A 27,712-nucleotide genomic window follows, 5' to 3' on the forward strand; every position below is an offset into this window, starting at 1 on the left:
GTTTAACCTGATTCACTTCAATGGATAGTGAAGGGAAAAGCATGCTGCTGTTAGATTTTCCACACTATGTACACATATAGAGACGACACTGCCCTGATTTTCCCCTCTCCAGGCCCTTGCTGGTTGGTCAATCTCACATGAGTGCCCTAGGCTGCCCAGTCAACAAGTATATATCTTATTTTATCAGCAGAGCTCCAGGGCTGGGTCTACCTATTTTTAACATTCCTGAGGATTAATTTCTGTCAGCTCTTGTAATTCAGCGAGTCCTAGTTCTGAATCATGCTGAGGGCTGTGGGTGCAGAGCACAAGGCCTCAGGAGCCTACCTACAGCTGAAAACACTGCAATTGCTTTTTTACAGTATAGCATCTGCATGGTTCTTCCAGCAGTCAGATGTCTTTTAACCTGATAAAAGCAGAACAGTGTTAGCTGGAAATGAGAACTGAATCTGTAAAACTAGTGAAGACGATTACAATCTGCCAGAAAATGCCTCACCCTGACTCCAAACCTGTCCTGGGACAACACGGCATTTATTGCATTTACCAGTAATGCTGACGTTCCTCTGGTTTTATTTTATCACTAGAAATGGCATCTTTTGAAATTAAAAAAAAAAAATTGTTATCATATTAAGTGTCCAAGATAACCTGGCAACAGTAGTTCTTTAAAGGCAAAAATAGTCAGGGATTATAGTCTTTAGCTTGCCTACAAGATTTTCTAGTCCCTCATCCCCATCAGTTCCCATATTCTCTGTGGCTGACCCTGTATTTGCAAGCAAATACACTCATAGTTGTTCCGTAAACTTAGATTCCCATAAAAATAAAACAAATCAGTAATAGAGAAAGGAGGCCAAGTTTATGTGTTTCAAATCACCCTTCTTGTCCATGTATCTTATAAAAAGAAGAAACATTTATTCATTCATATATTCACTTACTGAAAGAAGGAATACGATATGCTCTTTTCAAAGATCTCATAATTTATGAAAATGGTTCTAAAGAATGGGGTCAGTGATCCCTTTAGACTTCAATGAGAACCCGACTTCCTAGAAACATGAACACATCTATATAAAATTTTGAATATAAATTTTTATGATGTTGACCACCACCTATAACCCCTCTATAGAACACATGTGATGGGGTGAGTGTTTGTTTCCCTCGTCCCCAGATTCATATATTCCATCTTTACCTCCCAAAGTGAGGGCATTTGGAGATGAGGAGTTTGGGAAGTAATAGAGTTACATTAGATCATGAGGGTGGGGCCCTCATAATGGGATTTAGTGGCTTTATACGAAAAAGAAGAACACTCTCTCTTTCCCCCTCCACCCTCCACATGCACACATGTAGAAAGACTATATGAGGACAGAGCAAGAAGGTTGTTATTGGCGAGCTAGGAAGAGAGCCCTTACCAGGAACCAAATTGGCCAGCACCTTGACCTTGGACTCCCCAACCTCCAAAACTGTGAGCAATAAGTTTCTGTAGTTCAAGCCACACAATGTATTGCATTTTGTTATGGAAGCCCGAGTAAGCTGATCTAGCCCAGGTTAAGGATATCCACTAGGTTATTGCTTTTCCTTATCAATGCTATAGATTCAACCACAGAAGAACCTTAACATTATAGGTAGATGATGGTCGCATCATCATCCTATATTTTGAAACTTGCTGAAATTTCTTATGAAAACAGACGGAGTAAATGGTTAGCAAAACGGAAAACCCATGGATAATATTTATTACAAAACATCTGTGCAGCAAGAGGCAGAAGGGAGTAATGGGATATCTGACAGAATCAAGAAAAGAAAATCCCAGTATTGTACTCATCAGAAAGTGTGGCGGACCAATCTGAGACGATACACTGAAACCGGGAGGGGTTCTGCCCACTCCAACAGCTAGTAAGTGTAAGGGGTATATGGTAAAGAAGAGTAAAGGGACTGAACAGGCTCAAAACTGACCACTGACAGGCCAGAGCTCCTGAGGAGACACAGCTGAGAGGAGAATCAGATAAGCAGAGCGACAATAGATATAAAAAGAGAGTCAGTCCAGAGAAGTGGGAGAGAGAAACAGTGCCAGAAAATATTATAAATAAAGTTGTTAATTTATGACACTTCAAGGAAAGAACGAAAGAGAGAATTTTATAAAGTTAGAAAGGCTTTCTGAACTCTATTTCCTTCTAACAATTCTAGAAAACTAATTTCACATGAAAATGAGCATCACAGAAGTATGGGGGTCAAGTTCAATGCAAGGTTGTTGTAAGAAAACAAACAAAAAAGAATAAGAAGCAAATAATATCTGTACAGACAATGAAAGCATGCCAGAAAGACATGCCTCCAGAACAAACCCAAATTGTAACCTAATATTTCAAGACAAGCTAAAATAGTAGGATAATAATGCAAGAACAATAAAAATAAAAATTATAAAAATTCAGAAATAGAATGACAGAACTGAAGAAGGAATTAGAAATTTTAAAAAGGCAATTTCAGAAATAAAAACTAAACTAAAAGAAACTCAAGAACAAATAAACATAAAAGGTAATGTCTAAAATTTAAGTAACTTGAGGGTCACCAGGATGGCTCAGTCAGATGAGCATCTGACTTCAGCTCGGGTCATGATCTCATGGTTTGTGGGTCCTGAGCCTTGCATGGGGCTCACTGCTGTCAGCACAGAGCCCGCTTCAGATCCCCTGTTCCCCTCTTTCTCTGCCCCTACTCCACTTGCTTGCTTTCTCTCTCTCTCTCTAACAGAAACATTAAAAACAATAATAATAAAATAAAGTTTAAAGTAACTTGAACTCCAGAACAAAATGAAAGAGATATAAAGGAAAGTTGAGAGATCATGACAAACTTTGAAGATAGGCAAAGAAGACACAACATAGATAATAGGAGTCTCTGGGCATAGATAGGATGGGAGGAAGTATAGTGACGAGGACAAGCGAACAGAACAAACTCTAAAGACTATAATTCATGCAAACTTTCCAGAAATTAATTTTTAAAAACATTTGAAACTATATATTGAAAGAGCACACTTGGTACCTGAAAGTATAGACCAAGAATGGCCAACACTAAGAGTCTTCTAGTGAAATTACTAGACTGAAAAGAGACAGAAAAAAAATGTCTTTGGGCATCTAGACAAAAAAGAACAGATGACTTATAAGAGAATAAAAATTAGATTGCCATTAAATTTCTCCACCGCTCTGTTTTATGCCAGAAAAAAAAATGGAGCAATGTATTTAAAATACTCAAGGAAAAAGATGTAGCCAAGAATTTTATATCCAGCAAAACTGATTTTCAGGTGGAAACAACATAGAAAAAAATGTTACCAACATGTAAGAGAGCAGAGAACATTGTTCTGTGAGCTCTTCCTAAAGAATCTGAGAAAGAATGAGGTTAAGATAACCAAAATGACTAGAGAGATATTGTCATATGATTGATTGTGAAAGTTAAATGTATAGTTTCTTATAGAACTAAGACTAAATGAGCACATGGGTGGTTCAGTTGGTTGAGCATTCAATTCTTGATTTCGGCTCAGGTCATAATCCCAGGGTCGTGGGATGGAGTCCACATCAGACTCCATGCTGAGTGTGGAGCCTGCTTAAGATTCTTTCTCTCTTTCTCTCTGCCCCTCTTCCCCACTCCCACATACGTTTCGTCTCTAAAACAATGTATACATAGGAGTACCTGTAAACAATATGGGGGAACACTGGGAAAAGCATATGGAAACACATTCTAACTGCTTTCATCCTGGGGTAATTCTACTGGTAGTACTATTCGTAGTATCAGTAGTTTATAAATAAAACAAATGAATAATTATCTTCTCTGTTGATCCTTGAGAACCAGAATTCTCGGTGTGTAAGAAAGATATATTTTTAATGTGGAAGAACTTGAGTAAAAGTTGTGTAGTACTTTTTTTTCAATTGTAAATTTCAATATGATACTCATAAGAAATTGATCTTCATTTTGCGTATATTATTTCATATACATAGAGAGAGAATACACATCATTCTAACTCTGTCCACTAAAAATCCCTAGAAACAATAACTAACTCAGTAACAGTGAAAATACCTAGCATACAGACTATGGTCTTCAAATATTTGTTCCCAAAGAAACTAGATGTGCCTGGAGCATGTTGTGATAAAAAAATAATTTAAGGGGCGCCTGGGTGGCTCAGTCGGTTAAGCGGCGGACTTCCGCTCAGGTCACGATCTCGCGGTCCGTGAGTTCGAGCCCCGCGTCGGGCTCTGGGCTGATGGCTCGGAGCCTGGAGCCTGCTTCCGATTCTGTGTCTCCGTCTCTCTCTGCCCCTCCCCCATTCATGCTCTGTCTCTCTCTGTCTCAAAAAAAATAAAACGTTAAAAAAAAATAATTTAAAATAATTTAAAAATCAAGGAACCTATTCAAGATCAATAAATCTTCTCATAAGGACCCAGGAAGCAGCTTAAGAAGCTCACTTTGGTCAAAGATGACACAGTTCAGGCTTAAATAACAAAACTTGCTGGGGCGCCTGGGTGGCTCAGTCGGTTGGGCGTCCGACTTCGGCTCAGGTCATGATCTTGCAGTCTGTGAGTTCGAGCCCCGCGTCGGCTCTGTGCTGACAGCTCAGAGCCTGGAGCCTGTTTCAGATTCTGTGTCTCCCTCTCTCTCTGACCTCCCCCGTTCATGCTCTGTCTCTCTCTGTCTCAAAAATAAACGTTAAAAAAAAATTAAAAAAAAAATAACAAAACTTGCAATGGATTGAAATCTATTGTGTAATAAAAAGATTAACCTTACCCAAAAAGAGATCTGGTCTTTGTTCTCAGCTCCTTGAAGGTGATGTATGATTCTCTTGAAATGCCTTGCCTGATAAATGTGTCTTTATTTATCTAGATGCCTTGAGCCACACAAGAGAGTCTAATAATGTGATTTATGGCTGGGGGCGAGAGTCTAATAATGTGATTTATGGCTGGGGGCTTTGGGTCATGTAGTATCAGGTCTACTTCCGGAGGGTCTGGATGCTAAGGTCAGCTTTGCAGGTCTATGTGAACAAGCCCCAGGAATAAATCCAGAGACACCAAAGCTCTGTGGAGTCATGCTCAATGCATGTTATCACATACTGACTTGTTGGGAGAAGTTAGTGCTGTCCAGGACTCTAATGAGACAGGACATACAGCAGATCTATTCATGGAACTCTTCTGAACTCTGACTCATCTGCATTCTCCCTTAGCTGATTTTGATCTGGATCTTTTCACAGTAATATCCCGTAACTGTGGGTATAACACAGTGAGTTCAATCTGAGTCAGATTATTCTTCCAGCTACAAATTCAAGTATTTGTCTTATACACATTTCCTCTCTTTGTATAGAAGTACATCGTAAGAGACTAAGCAAATGTCTTATTGAAGCTCACATATTTTTTACTTAGGCTACAACCTAAGCTGCTGTAACATGGAGACTCCAAACTTCAATGGCTGAAACAAAATGAATTTATTTCTAATCTATAATATGCAGAAGGATAGGTGGCTTTTCTTTATGAAGTCATTGAGGGACTCAGAGACCCTCCATATTGTTGTTGCCCCATTCCCCGAGTGTTGTTCTTGCTACCTGGGTGAAATTTTCTCACCACTGCTTGTTTGCAGGAAAGGGAAGGAGGAAGTGAAGGAAGCCACTGGGACGTGGGACACATCAGTCCTCCTCACATCCCACTGACCAGAAAAAAGCTAGTCACCTGGCCATGTCCAGCCACAGTGGAGTCCTAAGTTGCCATGCTTCCATCTGTAACTCAGAGGGTACTTCTAATGAAAATAAGATGAGGGGAAATAGATATTAAGGGACAACTGCCATTAGTCTAATACATTTCTGACCTATCAGGGTAACCTGGGGAAATCCAGAGGGTTAATCTGACATGATTTGTTCTTCAATAATCTCTGCTGGATTCTGGTGGTCCTTACTTTCCATTAGGTGCTTATATCTAGACTTTTAATAACGTGATCTAGACCCTCACTAGAATCCTAATCAAGCTAATCAGTCTTACTTTGCAGAAACTACATACCTCCTTCTATTGAGGAAAATTAAATTTAAATTTGATCTTTTCCCATCTTCCTGCCACACTTTCACTCCTTGGGATTCTTCAAAGATTAACATCTTGGTAATTTTCTTCTAAGTCATTCCCACTGTCATGAACTATGATTCTAAAAGCCAAAGACGGAAAAACAATAATACAGGAAAGAAATGGAACCATTTCAACTAGTCTAGTAACTAGGCAAAAATAGGTAAGAAATAAAAAGGGATTCTAAAAATTCATTTCTAAAGGAAGTTGAGCTACATTAAGAAAATGTATCAGGGCACCCGGGTGGCTCATTTTGGTTAAGCGGCTGACTTTGGCTCAGGTCATGATCTTGCCTAAGTTGGAGCCCTGCATGAGCTCTCTGTCGTCAGCACAGAGCCCGCTTCAGATCCTCTGTCTCCTCTCCCTCTCTGCCCCTCCCTCTGCCTCTCTCCCTCTCTCTCAAAAATAAATAAGCATTTAATAAAAAGAAAATGTATCAAGTCATTTATTAAAAAGATAGAAATTATTTCAGTGTCAGTCTCCTATATACATGCATCCACTGGTTTTGTTTGATTTGTTTGATTTTATTATCATTTGAAGGTAACTAGAATTACAAACATCAGCTTCTCTGAATTATCACATGAAGTCTTCCAAAAGAAAAGCAAGGGCTATACTCCTAGTCTCAATTTTTGGATCTCTTCCCAGTTAAATGTCAAAACAGTAGCTTCCTTTGGGACAACGATTCTTCTTTATTCTACTGAAGAGCCTTTTGAGTGGTTTATTCTGAATAATTATCACGCTTGACTTTCCTTTCACATAATGTGAAATTTTTTATTTTCTTGTTCTCTATGGTAACAGCTAAGTTACTTCAAGCCAGTGTCTTTTTCTCTTAAATATGTATCTATTTTCCTGGAGGTGGAAGTAGAGAATCCGCAAATACACAAAGGCAGAGAAGCTGTGAGCAGTTTGGATAAACAGAAATTTGCACACTTCATCCACAGGTCACCTTCCACGCTTCAGCCACAGGTCACCTTTCGGTGACTTTTCTGAAGCCACATACCTATGCACACACTGGGACTTTCCAGGTGCTGCTCACTCCAAACCCCCCTCATTCTGACTAGTGGTCCTCGCACATCCTTCATTGTCAACTCAAAATCCACCTTGGTCATAAGCTTTCCCTAATCAGACAGAGCTAGGCAATAGTTTCCCACCATTAATTGTTTAGAGGATGCAATTGTAGCATTATGTTTGACTTAAAAAAAAAGTTCCTAATTTTCACATTTACACTACCTACAAAATTGTTCTTTTTCATCAGGTTAAATACCTTTGTAATCATTATCTGCTGGTATCCTTCCTTTCCTCAAATTTTGCCACAGATTGATTTTCCTAGAACGGCAAGGAGGCCCAGGGCTAACTGATTGGAAACCCCAGGATCTGGCAGACAGCTAAGCAGGGAAGGATTCTGGCTCTTCCCCTTGTCCTATCTTTGGTTGGCTTTTCACCCATAAAACAGATCCCATAAATATCCTAAGGGGCAGTAGATTGCCATGTGACCTGGAAAGGAAGAAGGCTGTTTAAGAAGGCAGCAAAGGCTCTAGGGCAGGGTTGACTGCGATGGCCAGGGAGGCTGAACCAACAACAGTTTCCACCTTCCCAAGGAGTGGCTCATGTGTAGCCCAGTTAGGTTGGCTATTTTGCTCAAATTGTTTCTTTTTCTGAATATATTTAGAAAACTGTCATGTTCATCTGCTTTTGCTTTTATTGGTAAAGAATACTTATTTAGGGATCTATCTGGCTGGTGCTGATGATGTTTGATAACATTCACAATATTGCTTGTTTATTTTTATTATCTCATTTCTTCCAACCCATAATAACTCCTCCGGGAGGGACAACATCTGTTCCTGCAAAAGGAATAGTTACAGGCTTCTTGGTTTTCTCCAGGCCTTAGACTCCAGAGAGATCAGCACCCATTCTCCCCCTGACCCCATTTTTTAGGATTCCCTAGATTTTTAACACAGAAATTTATGGAAAATAGTATTGTAATGCTGAGGTGTTAATTAGATAACAGAATACTGTGAAAGATTAAAATGAGACTAAAAGGAGAAATTGAAAAAGGAAAAGAAAAAAAAGGAAGATTTAGAAAAGATTTTGAGGGCCTTTGAAACTACTAGCAAATTATCTCCTCAGCGATAAAAAAAATTCTATAATAAATATTAAAATTATTCTGCTCTCAAGTACTTAGCTTATTTACTGTTAAAATATTAATATTGTGTTCTATTAGATTGAAACTAACTTAAATTTCAGGCTTCAGATTTAGAGTTCAATTCACAGCTTGTTAAAATGTGGAATGTATGAATTCTCTCATGTTCTTGCAACCGTGTCCCAAAGCTGTAGAATGTACATGCTATATAGGCCAATTAATACCCCAAATCCATAATGTATATCAGCACTATAAACAATTAGTGTGGGGAAAAACGATTCCCTTTTTGCCAGTAAAACAACATTGAATATTGAGCAAACATTCATTGAGGGGCTACTGGGTCCCAGGCTCTGAGGCTGGGAGGGCGGGGAAGAGGGGAGGGTTAAGAGGGAGGAGGTTGTAAGTGTGGGGAGGGGAAGTAAGGAAATTAACAAAGCCCAGTCTCTGCTTTCAAAAGGTATTCACAAACCCGGGAGGGATAGAAGGAAAGGTGGAGAAGGAAAGTGCTGTTGACGCTGACAATCGTATGCTGACAATACAGATAGGTAGCCTCCGGTTTTCCAACTGCAAGGCCACTCTTACAAATCCAGAATCCGGGATTTTCCTGAGGAGCTAAGGGGATCAGCTGGCTATGTGGTTTGTTTGTTTTCTCCCCTTAGGGCCTATAATATCCCTACTTCCCAATCCAAAAGTAGATCAACTCCAAGTGTAAACACAGGTTTCATTTGCTGCTGCTCAAACAGCTTTTTTAGCTCAAGAGTTCTTTGCGCTTCTAAGGAAGCTTCACAACTCGCAAGGCTGACAATGTCAAGAATGTGGGACTCAGCCTGGAAATGGAGTCATCCTAGATCCATCACTTAGAATAGAAGCCGTAAAGCCTTGAGTGCATCCCCTCAACTTCTCCAGCTTCAGAGGAAAGAAAGGTACTATAGTAATCTACTATAAATGTAGAAACAAAGGTCAGTTGATGCAACTGTTGCTCTCTATGAGGTAACCAAACTGGGTTTATATCAAGACCATTCACCAAAATCACACACTGTGGCAGGAATAGGAAAGACAAAGAGGAATTCAGTTTTCACTTTTTCATTAGGGTGTCCGTCTTGAACTGAGCTCTAATACACGGTGAGACTTTGTCCTGTAACAGTCTGGCTGCATTTTCTGCCACACCTCTCACACCCAGCACATCAGCCATTGGCAAACTCTGTCATGTACTCCAGCGCCTCCATGATGGTGCAAAGGTCCCTCCCTTGGTTTTAAGTACCCTAAATCTGGCACTTTGATTACCTCCCTGGAATAACATTTACCATATTGTACTATAATGACCGCCCCCTCAGTAGACTGGGAACTCCTTGAAGGCAGAAATCATGCATTTTTAATCTTTGTACCGCTGTCAGAGTACCTGGTAAAGATGGGCATGGATTATCGGATGAATGAATGAATGAATGAATGCATATAAACCACAGTTTTTGCCCACTAAGAACAGAATTGTGACATACCCCAACCATGTGTTTGTGTGGGTTAACCCACAGCACTCTTACTCTTGACATATTTTGTAACAGCCTTATCCACACACAATTCACACACGTATCACAAAGTTGACTTGGTCAAATGGTACAAGTCAGTGGTATTTTAGTGTACTCAGAGTTTGTGTCATCACTATCAAACTGCAGAACATTTTCCCTACACTAAAGACGATCCTACCCACTAACAGTCACTCCCCATCCCATCCCCCCCCCCACCTCCTAGCAACCACCAGTCTATTTTCTGTCTCCACGGATTTTTCACTAATTTCTTGTGACACAATATCCATAGCATCAAATATTAGGACGCATCGCTTCACATGACTGAAAAGGAAGAAAACCCAGAGCAGCTTTGATTTAGTATACAGGTATAGAATCAATCTCCTTGCTCCGTGACCTTGGACAAGTTGTCGAACTGGATCTCGTTTCCTCGTCCGATGAAGTTTAGACGGTGTGAGAGAGCACCCTCAGGTTAAACAGGAAACCAGCAAAACCAAAAAACAAATGAGCCCTCTGACTATAATCCAGTACGCTACCCTAGGTAGCCTTTCCTGGGCTTCCTTCACCAACGTCTTTCCATCATTAAGATTTCCCACCAGACCCGCTGCAGCAGTGCGAAGGGCCCTACAGAAGACGTTTCCTCTTTTCCTTCCTGGCCGTCCAGTTTTTTTCCGGGCTGGGCGAGGACCGAGAAACTGCAGAGCCCGGAGCCCCGGAGCCGAGGCTCCGCGCGCGCCGTGCCCGCAGGAAGCCTCGCCCAGCCCGGGACCCCACCCTCCCGCGGCGCCCCTGGAGGGAGCCGGCCGCCGCGCGCGCCACCAGCGCGGGAGGGGCGCGGCGCGCGGGGGCGGAGCCAGCGACTTGCTCAGCCAATCCCGGCGGCGGCGCGTCCCGGGGGCCGCGGCTCGCCGAGCGCGCAGGGGGCGGGGCTCCGCTTGACAGTGGCGGTCGCCGGGCAGCGGAGTCGGGAGCTGCGCGCGGAGCGCAGCGCGGGGAGCGCGAGCGGCTCGGGCGGCGGTGACGGCGGTGGCCGGTCCCCGCCGGATCCGGCTGTGGGCGCCGCGAAGTAGCCCTCCGCAGCGGCAGCGGCGGCGTGCGGGCGATGCTGCTGGTCTCTCCGGGCGCCGGTGTCCTGGCCTCTTCCTAAAGGTACCCCGCCCCGCTCGCCCCCTCGCCCAGGGCACCGCAGCGCCCGGCAAGTGGCTTTGTGAAGCTCGAAGCTCCCCGGACCGAGGGGTGGGCTGGGAGCGGGGTGGGTGGGGCAGGGCGGGGCTGCGCGGTCCGGGCCGCTTTCCCCGTGAGGAAGAGGGTGGGGGCAGAGGGAAGCGGGGTTGGCGGGTGGGGTGGGGTGGGGTGGGGTGGGGAGGAGGGCTGTCTCCCGGCAGCAGCTGGCTGCATCCCCATCGTCCATCCTCCTCCCGTCTCCATGCGCTTCGGAAGAGGTTTTGTGCCGGGAGAAAGTTGGACGCTGAGACTTGAGGAGCCAGACTCTGCGGCCCCTGAGGCCCGCACCCTTAAAGAGCGTGGGAGCACCCTGTTGGGAAGGTCTGGGTTCTGAACAGGGCCGTGCAGGAACCCATGCCCCTTTCGGACCCTAGCAGCATTCCTGACGCAGGCCCTTGCTTGAGGAAATTCCTCTGTGGGAATCCCCCGTGGGGAGGGGCTTTCGGGCACAGAGCATCCACAACTCACACATTATTATCGCTTGAAAGCAGTACTCGCTCCCCTAGAACGTTCTCTCCCCTAGAACGGGCGCCACCAGCATCTATGCTGTCAGAGCATCCAAAATTGAAGTCGGACCTCGAATTAAAGACCCCTAAACACCCATGTGTCCAAGGTGCCAATGATTACCTCTGTCAAATCTTGACAATAGTTTCTTATTGCCATATGCTTCCAATCAGCTTTCCCTGAGAGCTGGGCGGGTGCTGTGGAGCACAGGAAAGGGAGGAGAAGTTACAGCCCGGCTGTTAGGGTGGGAGGTGGCAGCAAAGAATACCGAACACGTGTACCCACTTGAAGATAGGAGAAAGTTTCAACCTTCAAAATAAAGTGGGTTAGGTGGGGATTATTTGCTTTACAAAACTTCCTCTCATGCAGAGAAACGATTAGAGTTAGGACTGAGTTTTACACAAGATTGTGGCAACAGGCCTATCATCAAGTGGCTCAGAGTCGATAGAGGGGGTAATCAGGCCGATACCACGTTGACTTGAAATTAGCAGATCTCAGCAAATATATGTAGATTCTGTTTAATTCTGATTAACCTTTCTGATCATATTGGTGGATTACCAGGTTTACTTTATTCATTTCTAACCAAGACATATTCACACCAAAAGACAACTTCATAATACCATTTTGTGCCCTAAAGACACCCTTAGCTAAGGATATGGACATCCTCTTCTGGTTCATATGATTTATCCCCTACACAGGTAACATAACTTCTCTAAGTACATTTACATCATAAAGAGAAGGAAACTCCCTTAGTGGTGACACAATAGTATCCAAATAAATACTGAGCACACATACTAAGTGTTTTTACCTATACAGTTACTTTAAATCTCACAGGCACCCTGATGAGATATTATTACCCTGTTTCAGAGACTAAGGAGATTATGTAAAGTTGCCCAAGATTATGTGGGAAGTAAGTGATAGAGGATCTCTTTGATTCCTTACCCGTGCTCTTTACCACTACCCTATGCTATCTCCCAGCCCCCTTGAAAGAGAATTGCCATTTTATAATATACTAGGAAATCAAAATATGGCAAATGCTATCTCCACTGGCTTCCTGGATCAAACCCCTTCATAGATTGTTTTGTCCCTCTGGGAACCCAACACTGCGCCCAACAAGTATTCCTTTCACCAAAGGGCAACATCAGGAACTCCCCGGACACCCTCTAAACACCAGTCCCCAGCATGTAAATCAGATGGAAATCTCCAGACATCTAAACCCCTTGTCCCTTCAGAGAAGTTGGCTCTGGAAGACAGGTAATCAAGTGTTTCTCTCACTGCCACTTAAGGAGCAATCTCTACTCTCTCAGTCATCCAAGTCTGGTTTAGCTCTGCACATATAAGTACACACCACCAGTTGGCAGGAATACATCCCCTGCAGTGTTCACACTGGCACACTCATCTTCCTGTACCAACTGTCAGAGAATTCCTGACACAGGCCAGGCTACTTAAAAGGAGAAACTGAAACAGAGCCGTTGGGGATGGTGGTGTTAGTCTAGGGAATCCCTGAATTCTCTGAGGCTTACCAGAAAGGAAATTAACATAGGGCCGCAGGGGCAGGAAGCAGGCCTTCCCCGTAGTGTGAAATGCCGAGTATATGGTATAGCCCATTGTCAACACTACTGAAGATACCTGTTCACCATATAGAAACTCGTTTACCTGTTATCATGGTGATGGGTGCAGCTACACACCTATTTCTGTTTCAGTTTCTCGCTGTACTAACACAGTTGTCACTTGGCTGAATGGTAGCAAACACTGATGTCGCAGGTGTGACAGAGTTTTGAAGCTGTGCTTAAAACTTGTGTCTGTTATGATAATCGACATTCTTTTATCATTTTATTTCTCCTCCCTAGGTGAATGTGTGTGTGTGTGTGTGTGTGTGTGTGTGTGTGTGTGTTCTCTCCCGTGGTATAGTTTTCAATTCTCTTCTCTCTGATTCCAAAATGATTTGAAGTTCCAAGCCTAAAGAGAAATAGATGCATTTTTGAGCTGAGGCCATATGCTGCCTGGAAACATATCCCTGTAGTTGGCATTTTACTCATGTTACTCTAGTGCTAAGAACCTCAAAGTCCCGAATGCATGCTTTGGGATTTCAAATGGACTCTCCTGTCTAATTATTTCACTCCATCCCCTGAAGCAGTTGGAAGGTTTGAGTTTAGAACACAGCCCCAGCACCTCCCCTCTAAATTCTCTAAACTGCCAAAAACTGGTGCAGCACTAATTAAAGTTGGGAAACTAGAACATGAGGTTTGCTCATTGTCACGCTTTTGCACCAGAATGGGAAATATACCAAAAACTTTGTTGGGCATACGGAGTGACGTAGACTTCTTTAACATGACCAGTGATCTGCAAAACTATCTGACATCGCGCAGTTTGCCTAAAGTTGGGTTCGTGCAAATACCTCATTAGGTTAAGACCGTCCAGTATCAACAAACTTCTACTCTGCATTCTATCATGTGTATAAAACTTCTCATTCGCGGGCCATCCATTTTTATTTCCATATTTCATCAAATCTAAAATGTCAGCAGTTATATAGCATCATTTTTATGTTGTATGAGAAGAAAAAGAAAATACTGCCGATTATATTATAACATGCAGGCCATCTTAATAGCCGTCTTCCATGACATCGTGTGGATTGGTTACACCACCCTCTTACTGCTTTCGAGTCTCCATTTCTATCAAGGGTTTTGGCACATTTTTCTGCTCATACCGTCATTAATTAGCACTGCTTCCCTAAGCAATGTGTGATAGACAGTGGGTTTGCATATATCTCAGTAACAGACCGTAACAGACTCCTCTTCTGTGTCTTTCTTTTTTTCAATCTGGTGAAGCATTTGGATCTTGCTTTGCAAGGTAGTACGGAAATGTCAAACAAAGACAAATGTTTCCCTGAGTGATATAACATTTAAGCCCCACTGCTCTGTTTCGGTGCCATAGTGCATACATAGTAACATCTTTTTTCGGTGCCAAATCATAGTGGGATCTTTTCAGAAAAACCGTTTAAATGGCAATTAAACAGAACACCTGCAGTGCCAACAATGCCCATAATTTAGGAGAAGTGCTACCAAAATGAATAGCTGTGACCATGTTTATGCATGTGCAGAGCAGTGACAGCGTTGTGACAACTACTGCCAAGTTGTCACCGTCAATATTGAGACACATCCCAATTTTGGAGATGTTAAAATGTGAAAAAAAAAAAAATGAACCTTATCAATGAACTATACTAATCTGTGCGTATTTCATGAACCCTGTTGATTCGTTCATTCACATGGTCCCTCGTTTTGTGAGACCAAGCTCCAGGAGGGCAAGGACTTTTTCTGTCTTATTCTCAACTCTATGTGCCAGACATGTAGGAGAGTCCGTGGCACAGAGTTGATGTGCTCAGTAAATGTCCGTGGAATAAGTGAGTGGCTATCCTCCCGTGGAAGGCATGGAGACACATCAGCCGGCTCACTACTCTCCTGCTGGTTGGAAGGCATAGTCTTAAAATTATGACATTGACAGAAATGCTAGACATAGGAAAAGGGTACAGGCCAGAATTAAGTCCTCAATTTTGTTTACAGACCCCTGTACAAAGCACTTCATGCCATTACAAAAACGACCCCAGGATAGAAATTCCACTGTGGCTTCATTCATCTTTGACCAATGAAAGAATGTATGACGTCGTAACACCTTGATTCTCTCGCACGATCCCAAATCATAAGTTGCTTGAATTTTATGCTTGGTGCAATGTCATGCATTTGTCCTCTTGGACATTGGACAGAAACTAGAATTAATAGGTACATGCTTTTCCTTCAGTAAGCTCCTCTGAGACAGAAATCCGGTGCTGGTGACCTTGTCTGGATGTGCATCTCTGAGAGAAAAAATTATTTAAATTTATTTATATTTGTGTTTGTATACACACACACACTTTCAAGGCCTTTCCTTGCAGTCCACTTTTTAATTACCACCCCCCACCCCACCCCACCCCCCGCCAAAAAAAGGCCATCCTGACACTTTGACAAAGAAACAGACAAAAAGGAAAAAAGGAAACCTTGATAGGAATATAGACCTCTGTCTGTCATGCTCCTGCCTCCTCACTGCTCCCTAGGCGAGCAGAATGTACTTCTAGGCCAAACAGGAAGCTATGTGAGGATGCAACGAAGGAAAGGCTGGGAAGCGTAGCTTAGCAGCAAGCTCCAAAGCGATCCCGAGGACCCAAAGTTGACAGCGTTGCCCAAATAACCCCACGGTCTATGAGTGAAACAGCCGGTCCTGTGAAGATACGTCCCATTTCTCGTTCAGTGAAATGTGAGACCTCCGAAACCCCTATGTAACCAACTAAGGTCACTTGTAGGTTTCTAAGACACATTTAGTGTGCTTGCTTGGGGGAGAATGAATGGCGTGTGTTTCTCCCCACGTACGGGCAAAGCGGTGTGTGCCGTGAAGGGACTTGGCAGATAGGCCAGAGCTGTCTCTTTCACCTATTAGAAAATAATTATTAATTAAATTAAATCCTTTTGGCTTTCCACTAAAGGAACTTCTGTATAATTACGTCTATTAAGCGTTGTTAACATGAGCCAGATAAATGACAAATGACAAAAATAACTTAAAACTTGCTTTTCCTGAACACACAGGGTGGGATGAAAGAAAAACACAATAATCTTAGATGCCAGTTCTATGATTGTGTGGGATGTTTCAATAAGGTGTGGTAAGACATGCAGACATGGAAATGACTGTCATGAAGGGAAGAGTTTGTTATGCTCACAGGTCCCTAAAAGCAGTAAGCACATGTGTCGTGCAGGGCTACGTGGAGGTGGAGGGAGTGACGATGAATGTGGGCAAGACAAGATACAGGAGGAGCAGGGCAAGCGGACTTAGGGCTGAATAATTTCAGAGAGCTTTGGGGCATAGAAGCTGTCCCTGGTTATCCGGTACCTGGCCCTGGGGTGATTAGGGCAGGTGGACAGCCACGCTCAGTGTGAGAAGGACGGGCTCTGGACTGCTGGTTTGCGTATGAAAGGCACATCGGAAGGCAAATTACTTATCCCTAGGAATTGCTCACTCTGGGAGGGACAATCCCTGCAGGGTCATCAAGGCCCAAAGATGCCAAAGCATCAGAATACGGAGAAGAAAAGACATGCTTAATAAATGGGGATTTTAAAAATAGTCCAGTAATGAATGAGGTCCGTGTACACGTGGAGCACTCAGCCAAATGTGCAGAAATGCCCAGCTCAGGGTCTGACACATGGTACTCACCCAGCAAACATTAATTAAATCTGAGTTGTGGTGCCAGATGGTCCAGCCATGCTCACAGTCCGCCTCTGCTGCATATTGCAGTCAGGTGTGCAGTGCTCATCTTGAGAAAAAGAAAACAATGGGGACGCACGCTACACAGAGGGTCCCCAGATGAAAAATGAGCCACCCAGGATGAGGAGGAGGCAAGAAAGTGGTTAAAAACATAAATGAGCTCTTAGGCAAATACATCCTTAACTCGAAGATCTTAAAGTCTGTAAGGTAATTGTATGTTTGGGGTAATTCCTTAATCACTGTGGATTTGGAATATCAATAAAAGTCAGGAAACATGAAGGTTGCCGGCAACCTGTAGAAAGGTTGCTTCTGAGTAAAACTGGAGTTGCAAAGTGAATTGTGTATTGTAAATGTTGTGCTCAGGAGCAGACTTCTAAATGTGAGCTACTCAAAATAGCATCAGTCATACTCCTGGTGTGGTGACAGGTGTAGGCATAGGATGTGTAACATGCACCTGTACTTCCAGGATGTTGATGGAGGGTGGCGATGAGTGGGATGGATGCCGGGTGAGACTCAAGACATTCCTTAAAAGAAATTATTGTAGTATAGCTGACACACAATGTTACATTAGTCTTAGGTGTACAGCATAGTGATTGGACAAGTCTATACATTATGCTGTGCTTACTACAAGTGTAGCTACTATCTGTCACAATGCAACACTATTACAATACATTATATTCTCTATGCTGTACCTTTCATTCCGGTGACTTAGTCCCCAGCTGGAAGCCTGTACCTCCCGATCCCCTTCACCCATTTTGCCCATCTTCCTGCTCCCCTCTCCTCTGGCAACCATTAGTTTCTTCTCTGTATTTATGGGTCTGTTTCTGCTTTTTGTTTGTTTTTTGGATTTCACATGTAAGTGATATCACATGGTACTTGTCTTTCCCTGACTTATTTCACTAAGCATAATGCCCTCTAGGTCCATCCATGGTAGCAGATGACAAGATCTTATTCCTTTTTATGGCTGAATAATGTTTGTGTGTGTGTGTGTGTGTGTGTGTGTGTGTGTGTGTGTGTGTGTATCATATCACATCTTCTGTATCCATTCATCTCGATGGACACTTGAGTTGCTTCCATACTGAAGACATGGCTTGCTCTTTATGGTGAATGTCAGGAGTACAGGAGGGTACAAGCGTTAGGGCTTACAGCTAAGTAAATTGGATGAGTTGTTGCAGTGGTCAACCTCATGACTTCTCTCTAAGTGGTCGATTGATGATTACAATGTCTTTGAAGTCCAATGACTTTTCCCTCGAATCTTGATCAGGCATGTTAAGAAATAATAATGAAAACATACGCAGGACGTTCGTCTAATATTAGAAGGGTAGTTTCTTCAGTGAGAACTGAGATTGCCTTCTGCTTACAATTCTTTAAATTTGTGGCTGTGCACACGTCTCCTTTGCATTGTGTAAGAGCTTATCTATGTTGATGGAAATTGTAGGGATGTTTTCACTGGAGTACAGCTGCTCCCCCATTGTGTTTCCAAACTGACATCATGACTCTTTAATTAAAGTTGCAATATTAGCCTAAACTGGACAATGAAGGATTTTCTGCCTGGTTTATGTTGCTGACCTAGATTTGTTGTTGGTCAGGACAATCCTTGGGTTTATCTACATCAGTGAAGAAATGTCTCTTAACCTAATATACATTTTGAAATCCAGGCTTTTATATCCTTTTGAATTCTGATTTTGTATACAATTTAGGCCCATGTGAAAATGGAGTATTCAGTCAAATGAGATGATAATGTGCAGAAACATCTGAATTGTCAAAAAAAAAGTGGGGGGGGGGACAATTTCATCTACATGAGTGCTGCATCTTGCTTTCAACATCAGTGATACTAGTCCTTTGGTTCCTGGAGCCCTTTCTTTGTGTTGATAATTATAAGTGAGTCCCCATAATGGGAGGGTGAGATGGGAGGGGGTAGGAGCTGTTCTAGGTATTTTCATTCTATTTTAGCTTTAACCTTAATGAATTTGAATTGCACTCTTTTGGAGTGGAGTGGAAAGAGGCATATCCTTGCTTATCTTTTCAGCCCTAGAGCCTAGAAAAGTACTCATAAATAGTGGAAGCTTAATAATATTTGGTGATTTAAAATATATTGTTTAGTTGACACAGGAATTTCCACCCTTCTTTGGCTGAAAGATTCTTATTAATTATGAAATAAAAGTCTCACATAATATGTTATAATTTGACAGTTAAATCATCTACAGTGAAGAACCAAACACATCAAAACTGAAATTTTAACAAATAGAAGTCATTAAGGTAAATTTGATATAACAAAATTAAAAAATCTATTATAAATGACCATTATTAAAATTCTCCGGTATTAGACTGAAAACTAGACAGATAAAAAACAATCATAGCAATTCCAGATTTTGATTTAGATTGCCTAGGAACCTAATTTAAGACACACACATAAGCAACACAACTTTGAAGAAAAGGTCGATTACTTAGTGAAGTTTGCTAGAATGATAGAATGACAGTTTGAAGAAGAGAAAACAGTAAGGAAAAGAAAAACATTCTGGTCATAACCAAATACAGGTTTCCCCTGCTATGGAGAGTGTTGCTACATAACTTTTGTAAGCCAAGGTAGCGTGAAGTGAAAAAGCAATTACCATCTTGTAAGAGTGAAAATCGTCTTCAAATTTCTTTTGGTTAGTGAAAATAAGTACTAATGTAGATCTATTGTAAAAGCTAAGTGTTTTGGATAACAGAGGAAACCTGTATTAGAATAAATTCCAGCTAAGCCACAGTGCTGAATGTTGGAGGAAAAAAACAGAAATACCGTAATGATGGATACTTGTCTATCTGTGTGTATATATGTATATGTATGTATGTATGTATGTATATCTATTTGTCCAGACTCACAGAACATACAACACCAAGAATGAACCATCATGTAAACGGTGGACTTTGGGTGATAACAGGGTATCCATGTCGGTTCATCAGTTATAACAAATATACCACTCTGGTGGGGAATATTGATCCTGGGGGAGCCTCTGCATGTGTGGGGCAGGGTCATATGGTCGATCTCTGCACTGATCCCTCAATTTTGCTGTGAATCTAAAACTGCTCTAAAAAAACGCAGTTTTACTATAAAAGAAAAACAAAGGAAGGGAGGGAAGGAAGAAAAGGAGGGAGAGGGTAAGGAAGGGAGGGAGGGAAGACAAGCAAAGTAATGTATTTATCCCAGGTCTGAAGGCAGTGAAGACTTTTCTGGATGTTTATGCCATCTTACAAAAGACATGCATTAGAATGTAGAACACTGAAAAGGGCTTAAGAACGGAAATACAATAAAATAATTCTATAAGGAAAGATGACAGAATGAGAAAGAACATGGGTAATAAAAACTTATCTAAAATATGTAAAGGGGGCACCTGGCTGGCTCAGTCAGAAGATCATGTGACTCTTGACCTTGGAGTTGTGAGTTCCAGCTCCACTTTGGGTGTAGAGATTACTTAAATAAATAAATAAAAATAAACTTTATAAAATATGTAAGGAGTTGATATGAACATAAGGATATATGGCATGAGTACTCAGATTCTAGTTCGTGGGGTTGAGGGAGATAAGCAGACATTTTGGATACTGAAACACAAATATTAGATCATCACACGATATGTCCAGAGCATAAAACACATCCATTAATTGCCACCACTTAAAGGTGTAGTTTGTGCTTTGACAAAAATCAAAAGTGATTTGGAAAGTGGGAAATCTGTGTCGACTGACTTCTTTTTCATTTGTTGAATTAGTAAAACAAAAATACTAACAATAATCCTTGAACCACCACTGAAGAAGTTGGACCATAGTGACTTTATTCAGAAACCACTTGAGACAGAATTATATATCAGGACTATCTTCTTTACTTAGATGTTTTTCCAGACAATAGAAACAAATCCAACAAAAGACTTCAGTGTGGACACTCCATAGACTCCAACAGCATGTTAGACAGTGTCTTCACTTTAGTTGTATCTCTTAAAAGCACACTTACCGAAACAGCACTTAAGAGTTTGGAATCTGGTCTCACGTATCCAAAACTGCACTTGAAGTTTTGAAATTTGGTCTCAATCTTCACAAAATGTTCACGTCAGCATTGTTTTCTTGTTTCTGTAGAAACGACAGGGGGAAACTCTGTGAGTACTGTCTGGGAATGGAAAATAATTTTCTTGACTATGAAGATGATCAGAATGAAGGTTGGAGGTCTCTTGAGCAGTGGCTGCCTCATGTTGGGTATTTTTTGGAAGTGGAAGAGCTTTGATTCAGACTGACCTGGACTTGCTGTCCCTTCAGCCACAGAATGAGAAGTGAATCAACACCTGTTGAAGGCTAACTGTGGCTTGTGGCTAGTACCAAGCTAATGGCACTACATTCTCTCCTCACCTCATTTAACCCCCGAAGCAGCCCCTGCATAATAGACCCTGTTATCATCTCTATTTCACAGATTAGGAAACTGAAGAACCAGGAGGTTAGATATTTCGCCCAGTGCCACCCTGATAGCAAGTGGAGAGGTTGAGAGAAGAACTCAGAGTGTCTGACCCCAGAATCATGAATTTAAGCACCTGTGTAATACTCCCAGGTTGTGTGCTTAATTAACATCCGTAAGTCTTCGCTTCCTTGTCTGTAAAATGGGGCCATTGATTTCTACTGGGCAACTTTGTTGTGAGTTTCCAAGAGAATATATATAAAATATCTAGTGCCCTAATGGCCTGGTACAGAGTAGTTGCCTGTTGTTATTGCTGCTTTTGTTGCTTTTGTTAACGACTGTAATGTGATAGTCTAGTGAAAGTCCTAGCTATTTTTGTCTCTCAAATTTAGTCCAGTCATATCCATTACTATGGCAACCATTCTATCAAGCCATTCACCATCACAGCTATAGGAACTTCCTTGCTGGCACCCGTAAGTCCAGTCTAGAAACTCTTTCTACTGCAGAACCTATCTTTTCTGCCTTACATGGAGTGCCTAGATGAGTAGGAAGCAGCAGAAGTGGAAACAGAAAGGCTTCAAGGGGGGCGGGCACAGATCAGCATTATCCTTTGCAGGAATTATCTGCACTCACTCAGCAAAAACAGTGGAACTAAATCTACCAAAAGTAGAATGGGAGGGAAGTTTCGACTCAACACTCTGATACCAAGAATTGGGGAACCTTCATTTGCTATTTTTTGAGTCCTGAATATGTTATGTTCTCAAGTAAGAAAAAAACCGTTGGCAACCCTAAGTTTACTCGTGAAGCAGTGACTAAATAGAGTGCATTTAATTACAGATTCCATGAGTTCTGAAGTAGCAGATCTTAAACATTCTTGTAAATATATTGTAGCAAGTGAAAACTACACATTGTATTCCTCCTGGCTTTTCCGAAGGAGATCCTGGGGCATCCACGTAGGAGTTTTTAGAAATCAATTATGAATTGCTCTCTTATTCTCACAGGTTTAGCACCTTAGCTATGTGACATCTGATTAATACATTAAAAATATTTTAATGCATTTAAAATATGTTTCAGTTTTAATGTTATTAAAATATTTTTTATTATACAACTGATGTGTTCAGTGTTGAAAAATTTAAGGATTTAGTTAAGCAAATAGAAGAAAATAAAAGCCATCCATAATCCCACCTCTTCAGTGTGATCACTGTTTGCATTTTTCATATTCCCTTCTGTATTTCTTTTTTTCACACATATTGTTTACAAAAAAAAAATGGAATCATTTAATATACTGTTTTGTAAGTTACTTTTGTTAGCTAACACAATTTACCCCAAATATCTTTCCGTGGTAGTAAATCATTACATAGATTTTCAGACAGACTGAAAGTTGTCAGACCTTGGTCCTGTGTTTTGAGACACTCTAAGCCTGCACTTAGCCCCAAGGCTGAGGACTGTGTCCGTATCTGCACAAGACATACCCCTATCTAGAGGAGTTTTAGAGTAGCCCGAGCGGGATTTCACCTGCAAAATGAGAGCTCTACATCCGGACTCCTACCTCTGCCTGGTCTTGGTGTTCGTGTTATCATGAGCTTCCTATTATTTTCATCGTCTAAAGAGGGGTCTCAGAGTCATCCTGGTGATTCTGACATGGAAGTGCAAATGAGCTTTTTCTGCTTCGCATCCTCTGACAGATGAATGTCAGGAGACCCACAACCCTGCCAACCGGCCTCTTAAAACCAAGCCCATCTGCCGATCAAAAGCTGCCATTGAGAATGCTGACACCCTCCCTCCCCATCTTATGATTTTAATTTCCACAGCTGACTCTCAAGTACCGCTTCTCCCGGGAGCGGAGATGCCGAGGATAATTGAAACCCACAGATAATAACCAAACTTTATGATAGTTTAAATCTCCTCCCCATCCATCTTGCAGGCAGAGCTGCTCACAAATGGACTGATTAGAGTTTCTCCTCCTTTTATTTTTCCTGATTAGCCCCTGATTCACAGCCTAATGAGCAATGAGGTGGCCAAAATTTGGTTTCCAGAGAGACCAGCAGAACCAGCCTGTCTTTATGTTCCTACAGTTTGAGTATATCAGTCTTTGAAACCTTCAGTGTCTTCACTGTGAAGAGCACTAAGCAAGGGGTTTTGTACTATTAGAATCAGGCAGATACTGTCCCTTCTTGGTTCTTTATCCAAATATTTTGCCCAGGAGCATATAAATTGCTTTTTTTCTATCTTGGTTCTCCAAAAAACCACCAAAGCTTTTCAAACAAGTTCCAACTAATTGATATTCCTTTATTTAAAAAAAAAAAAAATACTAACTGGGACGCCTGGATGGCTCAGTCTGTTAAGCATCCAGCTTTGGCTTAGCTCGGGATCTTGTGGATCATGAGTTCAAGCCCCGTGTCAGGCTCTGCCCTGACAGCTCGGGGCCTGGAGCCTGCTTCGGATTCTGTGTCTCCCTCTCTCTCTGCCCCTCCCCCCTTGCACTCTGTCTCTCTCCCTCTCTCAAAAATAAACAAACATAAAACAATTTTAAAAAATAGTAGCTTAAGCTCCTCTTTCATCAGTCTTCCATCTTACCTCCATTCTCTTGCAAAATACATACATGTATGTGTGTACATGTGTGCATACACGTATATGGAATACACACGAACACACGTCTTTAAAAATAAATCAGAGCCACTATTCTGCAACCTCCTATATTTTTTGTCTTTTACCTTCTCCACCAAGGGGCACCGAGCCTTTAAATCATGATCAGCCAAGTGTGGCGCCATGAATGCCAGCACCCTCTCCTTCCTGACCAGCACAGGGCACCTACTTCGCCTCTTTAGCCCTCTCCCCTCCAACTTCAAGTCCTCTGTCAGCATTTCCATTTCTCTTCTGCCCCTTCTTTCCTTTTGGACAATGTCTTTTTCTATTTCCCTGACTTTTTTGTCCTCAACAAGGACATGTGAGGTATCTCACTTTAAGACCATGGTATTCTGTGACCATCACGGCTGTTAAAGTCTCCTGAAACAGCGCGCTACCTGTTTACAAGACTCTCTTCCTTAAAGGTCATTGGACATTTGGCTGTCCAGGCATTCTCGAAGCTAGTTGGGTTGTATAACTGGAAGAAAGGGTTACTGCCGTCTGGTTACATCATAGATGCTGAGAAGGGCCATTTTGATTTAGGCATTGCAGCACACTTACTTCTGAGCATATTTCCCCATCTTTGCTTCATAAGTAGTTTATTTCTTCACAGTAGTAGTGATTCAGGCCCTGTGGGACCACTCCAGCCTATTTGAATAAGCTGTCAATAACATTAAAAGCCTTCCCAGACACTGATGTTGGCCAGCACTTACAGGCTAGTGCAAATTGGATGAGTGCCTTTTGGGTGTTTCCAGTTTCTCCTCCGTGTTTGTTAAACAGCTGGGCATTTATCAGAAATGTCCATTGGACACAGACACATTATAGTATATGCTTTTAATTGTATTTTTACTGAAACTTGATGCAGTAGAATCAAGTAGAACTTGATTTCTTGTTGGATCATGTCCTTAGCACCGGAAAGGAATACTGGAAGCGCTGAATAGAAATTGTATGTGAATTATCCCCGTTGACAGAGGACAGTCAGACTGGCACAGCCCCCAGACTGGGTGTGAGGGCTGTTGATTAGGAGACAGAGAGGAGGAGCCCAGGGTCTGTGCCCTCCTGCTCTCATCTCCCGCCTGACACAGCACCCCAGGCCCACCGACCCAGCCAAGGGCCGACGCCAGCTGGACCCTGGATTACACAAAAAGGAACAATTCAAAGCTAACAAGGGGCCTGGGGGAAATGGTGGCAGCACTATTGACTTCATTTGTATCTTGGACGAGATTCAGGACATCAGTGATTTCTCCCTTGAAATTTGTGTGAAAATTGCCTGTGCGACATCTATCTTTTCTTTATTTTTCTTTCCTTTTTTTTTTTTTTTTTGGAAGAGAGTCTATGGCTTTGACCAAGTTCTTACAGGAATCCATGACTAAAAAATAAGTGGTTGAGAACATCAGTTCTGTTTCTTCTCCCTAGTGTATAATAGCCTCTTCTTTGCTAATGGTAAGTTTTATTCGAGTTGTCCTGAAAGGAAAGAAGTTTGAGATGTTCTAAATCTCCCAAGTTCATCATCCACAGCCAGGGAAGGGGTGCTTTTAATCCCAAACCCTTACCTTCCTGAGCACCCAGTGAATCCAAGAAATCACAGGATTGGAGGGGGGCCACTCTAGTAAGGTTGAACAGTATGGAGGGTGATACCGTGCACTTGCCAATGTGGTCTGACAGCTGCGGGAAGATGCTCGCTGGCATAGCTGAGCGGGCACACTGGGCTGCCATCCCAGTGAACAGGTTCTGTGAATGGACCTTTAATATTTGGGCTCAGGTGGGCATAAATTCCCACAACTTTGTCTTTAGCCCTAGACAGCTGAAGGTCCAAATACACCTTCAGATCCTAAATTGTAACATACAGCCTAACACAGTAGTTTAAAAACCGTATGAGGTTTTGAATCATAAGTGCAATGAAAATTGATGATACTCATTTTGTTTTCCACTCAGAACGGAAGTTCCTCAAGAGTAATGATACTGGTCAGTGGAAAGAATGGGTGCCTGACATATATATAAACTAAACAGAATCCCCCTTTTGCAAAATGACTGATCTGAAATAATACAAAAGTGAAATCAAGTCATAACTAAGTCCTGGTTCAGATGCAGTTAGGTTTTTAAGAGCCTAAGGACTGTCTTTTATTGTGCCACACACTGTTTGTGATCAATTGACCAAACATGCGTGCAGAAAAAAGAATAAATATGTGATTTTTTTTTTAATTTTTGGAAGTTCTTTATTAATAACTTAATATTGGTATCATCATCATATTGCAGAGAATACACAACCTTATTTTCAACTGGGGATTCAGGGACACCTGGATGGCTCAGTTGGTTGAGTGTATGACTCTTGATTTTGGCTCAGGTCATGATCCCAGAGTTGTGGGATCGAGCCCTGTGTCAGTTCCATGCTGAGTGTGGAACCTGCTTAAGATTCTGTCTCTTTCTCTCCTTGCCCCTTCCCCACTCATTCTCTCTCTCTCTCTCTCCCTCTCTCTCTCTCTCTCTCTCTTCCTCTCCCTCTCCCTCTCAAAAAAAAAAAAATTCTCTTCTGCTGAACTCTCAGGTCTGCTCATGTGTTTTATCTGTGAATTTGAGTGAAGTTTCTGGATTTTTGTGGATGGATTTACTTATTTGCCAAAGTTTGCAAGGTGGTCTCTATTTAACTGGAACATCCATTAGGTAAGAGGATGTGCTTTGCTGAAAGGAGAAGACCGTCATTGAGGATTAACCAACCAAAGCAGAAGAAAGTGATGACAGACTGATGTTAATCTCATTATCATATAGTTGATTGTAAACCATTTCTGCTTAAGTGCCAAATAGATCCCTCTGTTTACAAATAGAGTGCTTCCTTTGGCATTAGCAGTAGCTTGGTGTGCCTTTTTTAAAGGGCTTATGTAGAGTCTGTCACTTACTACTTTACAGTTACAATAAATTTCATTTATTTACCATTACAGGGGAACATGTTCTAAATATGTTTTTCTAAATTGGTTTTCAGACAATGTAAGCCCACTTTGTTGAGTGTTCCTAAAACCAAGATCCTCACACTGTCTCCTGATACAGAGATAACTGACGTTAACTTTCCCTTTTCTGGATGGCTTGGGCCATCTGTGTTAACGGGGAGGACCTTCTGGGGCTGTAAACCTGTGTATGTGGGACCATTTGTCCATTAAGCTAAATTACCCCAGATGTCTGTGCTTTCTGACTTTTTCACTCTGATTTTTATGGACCTTTTTCCTCCGCAGATTGTCATGATTACTTTCCACAACTGTCAGAGTATTTAATATACAACCATTCCCTGCCGTTACCTGGACGGCTCCACTCCTTTCTTATATAGCAAAGAGCACTTTAAAAATGCTGTTCTTTTAGACATACTAAGAGAGTGAGGATTGATGACACTTAATTCAGGGCGATGATGTTTATTGGTTTTAATTATTCTCAAAATGGATTTTGGTTAAAGAATAGCTTCTAATTCACTATAATAATGGAGGTAAAATTCTAAAATATATATTGCAATTTTTAAATTTTGGATTTGTAAGGGCAAAGTCTCTTATTCGCCTTCATCTGAAGTCGGTCTACTAATTGCACCTTGACCACAAATTTTGGCTCAATATATTTTGTATATGGAGTATTGCAAATAACACAAATGATAAAATAATGCAAATAAAAGAGCCAAAAAGGGAGATAAAATGGGAGAACTGACATCATTATGCATAGAAATGTAACTTTTCTTTTTAAAAAAAAAAAAAAAAATTTTTTAACGTTTATTTATTTTTGAGACAGAGAGAGACAGAGCATGAACGGGGGAGGGGCAGAGAGAGAGGGAGACACAGAATCCGAAGCAGGCTCCAGGCTCTGAGCCATCAGCCCAGAGCCCGACGCGGGGCTCGAACTCGCGGACCACGAGATCGTGACCTGAGCTGAAGTTGGACGCTTAACCGACTGAGCCACC

This window comes from Panthera leo, chromosome A1 (assembly GCF_018350215.1).
Source record: "Panthera leo isolate Ple1 chromosome A1, P.leo_Ple1_pat1.1, whole genome shotgun sequence".
In the NCBI taxonomy this organism is placed as follows: domain Eukaryota; kingdom Metazoa; phylum Chordata; class Mammalia; order Carnivora; family Felidae; genus Panthera; species Panthera leo.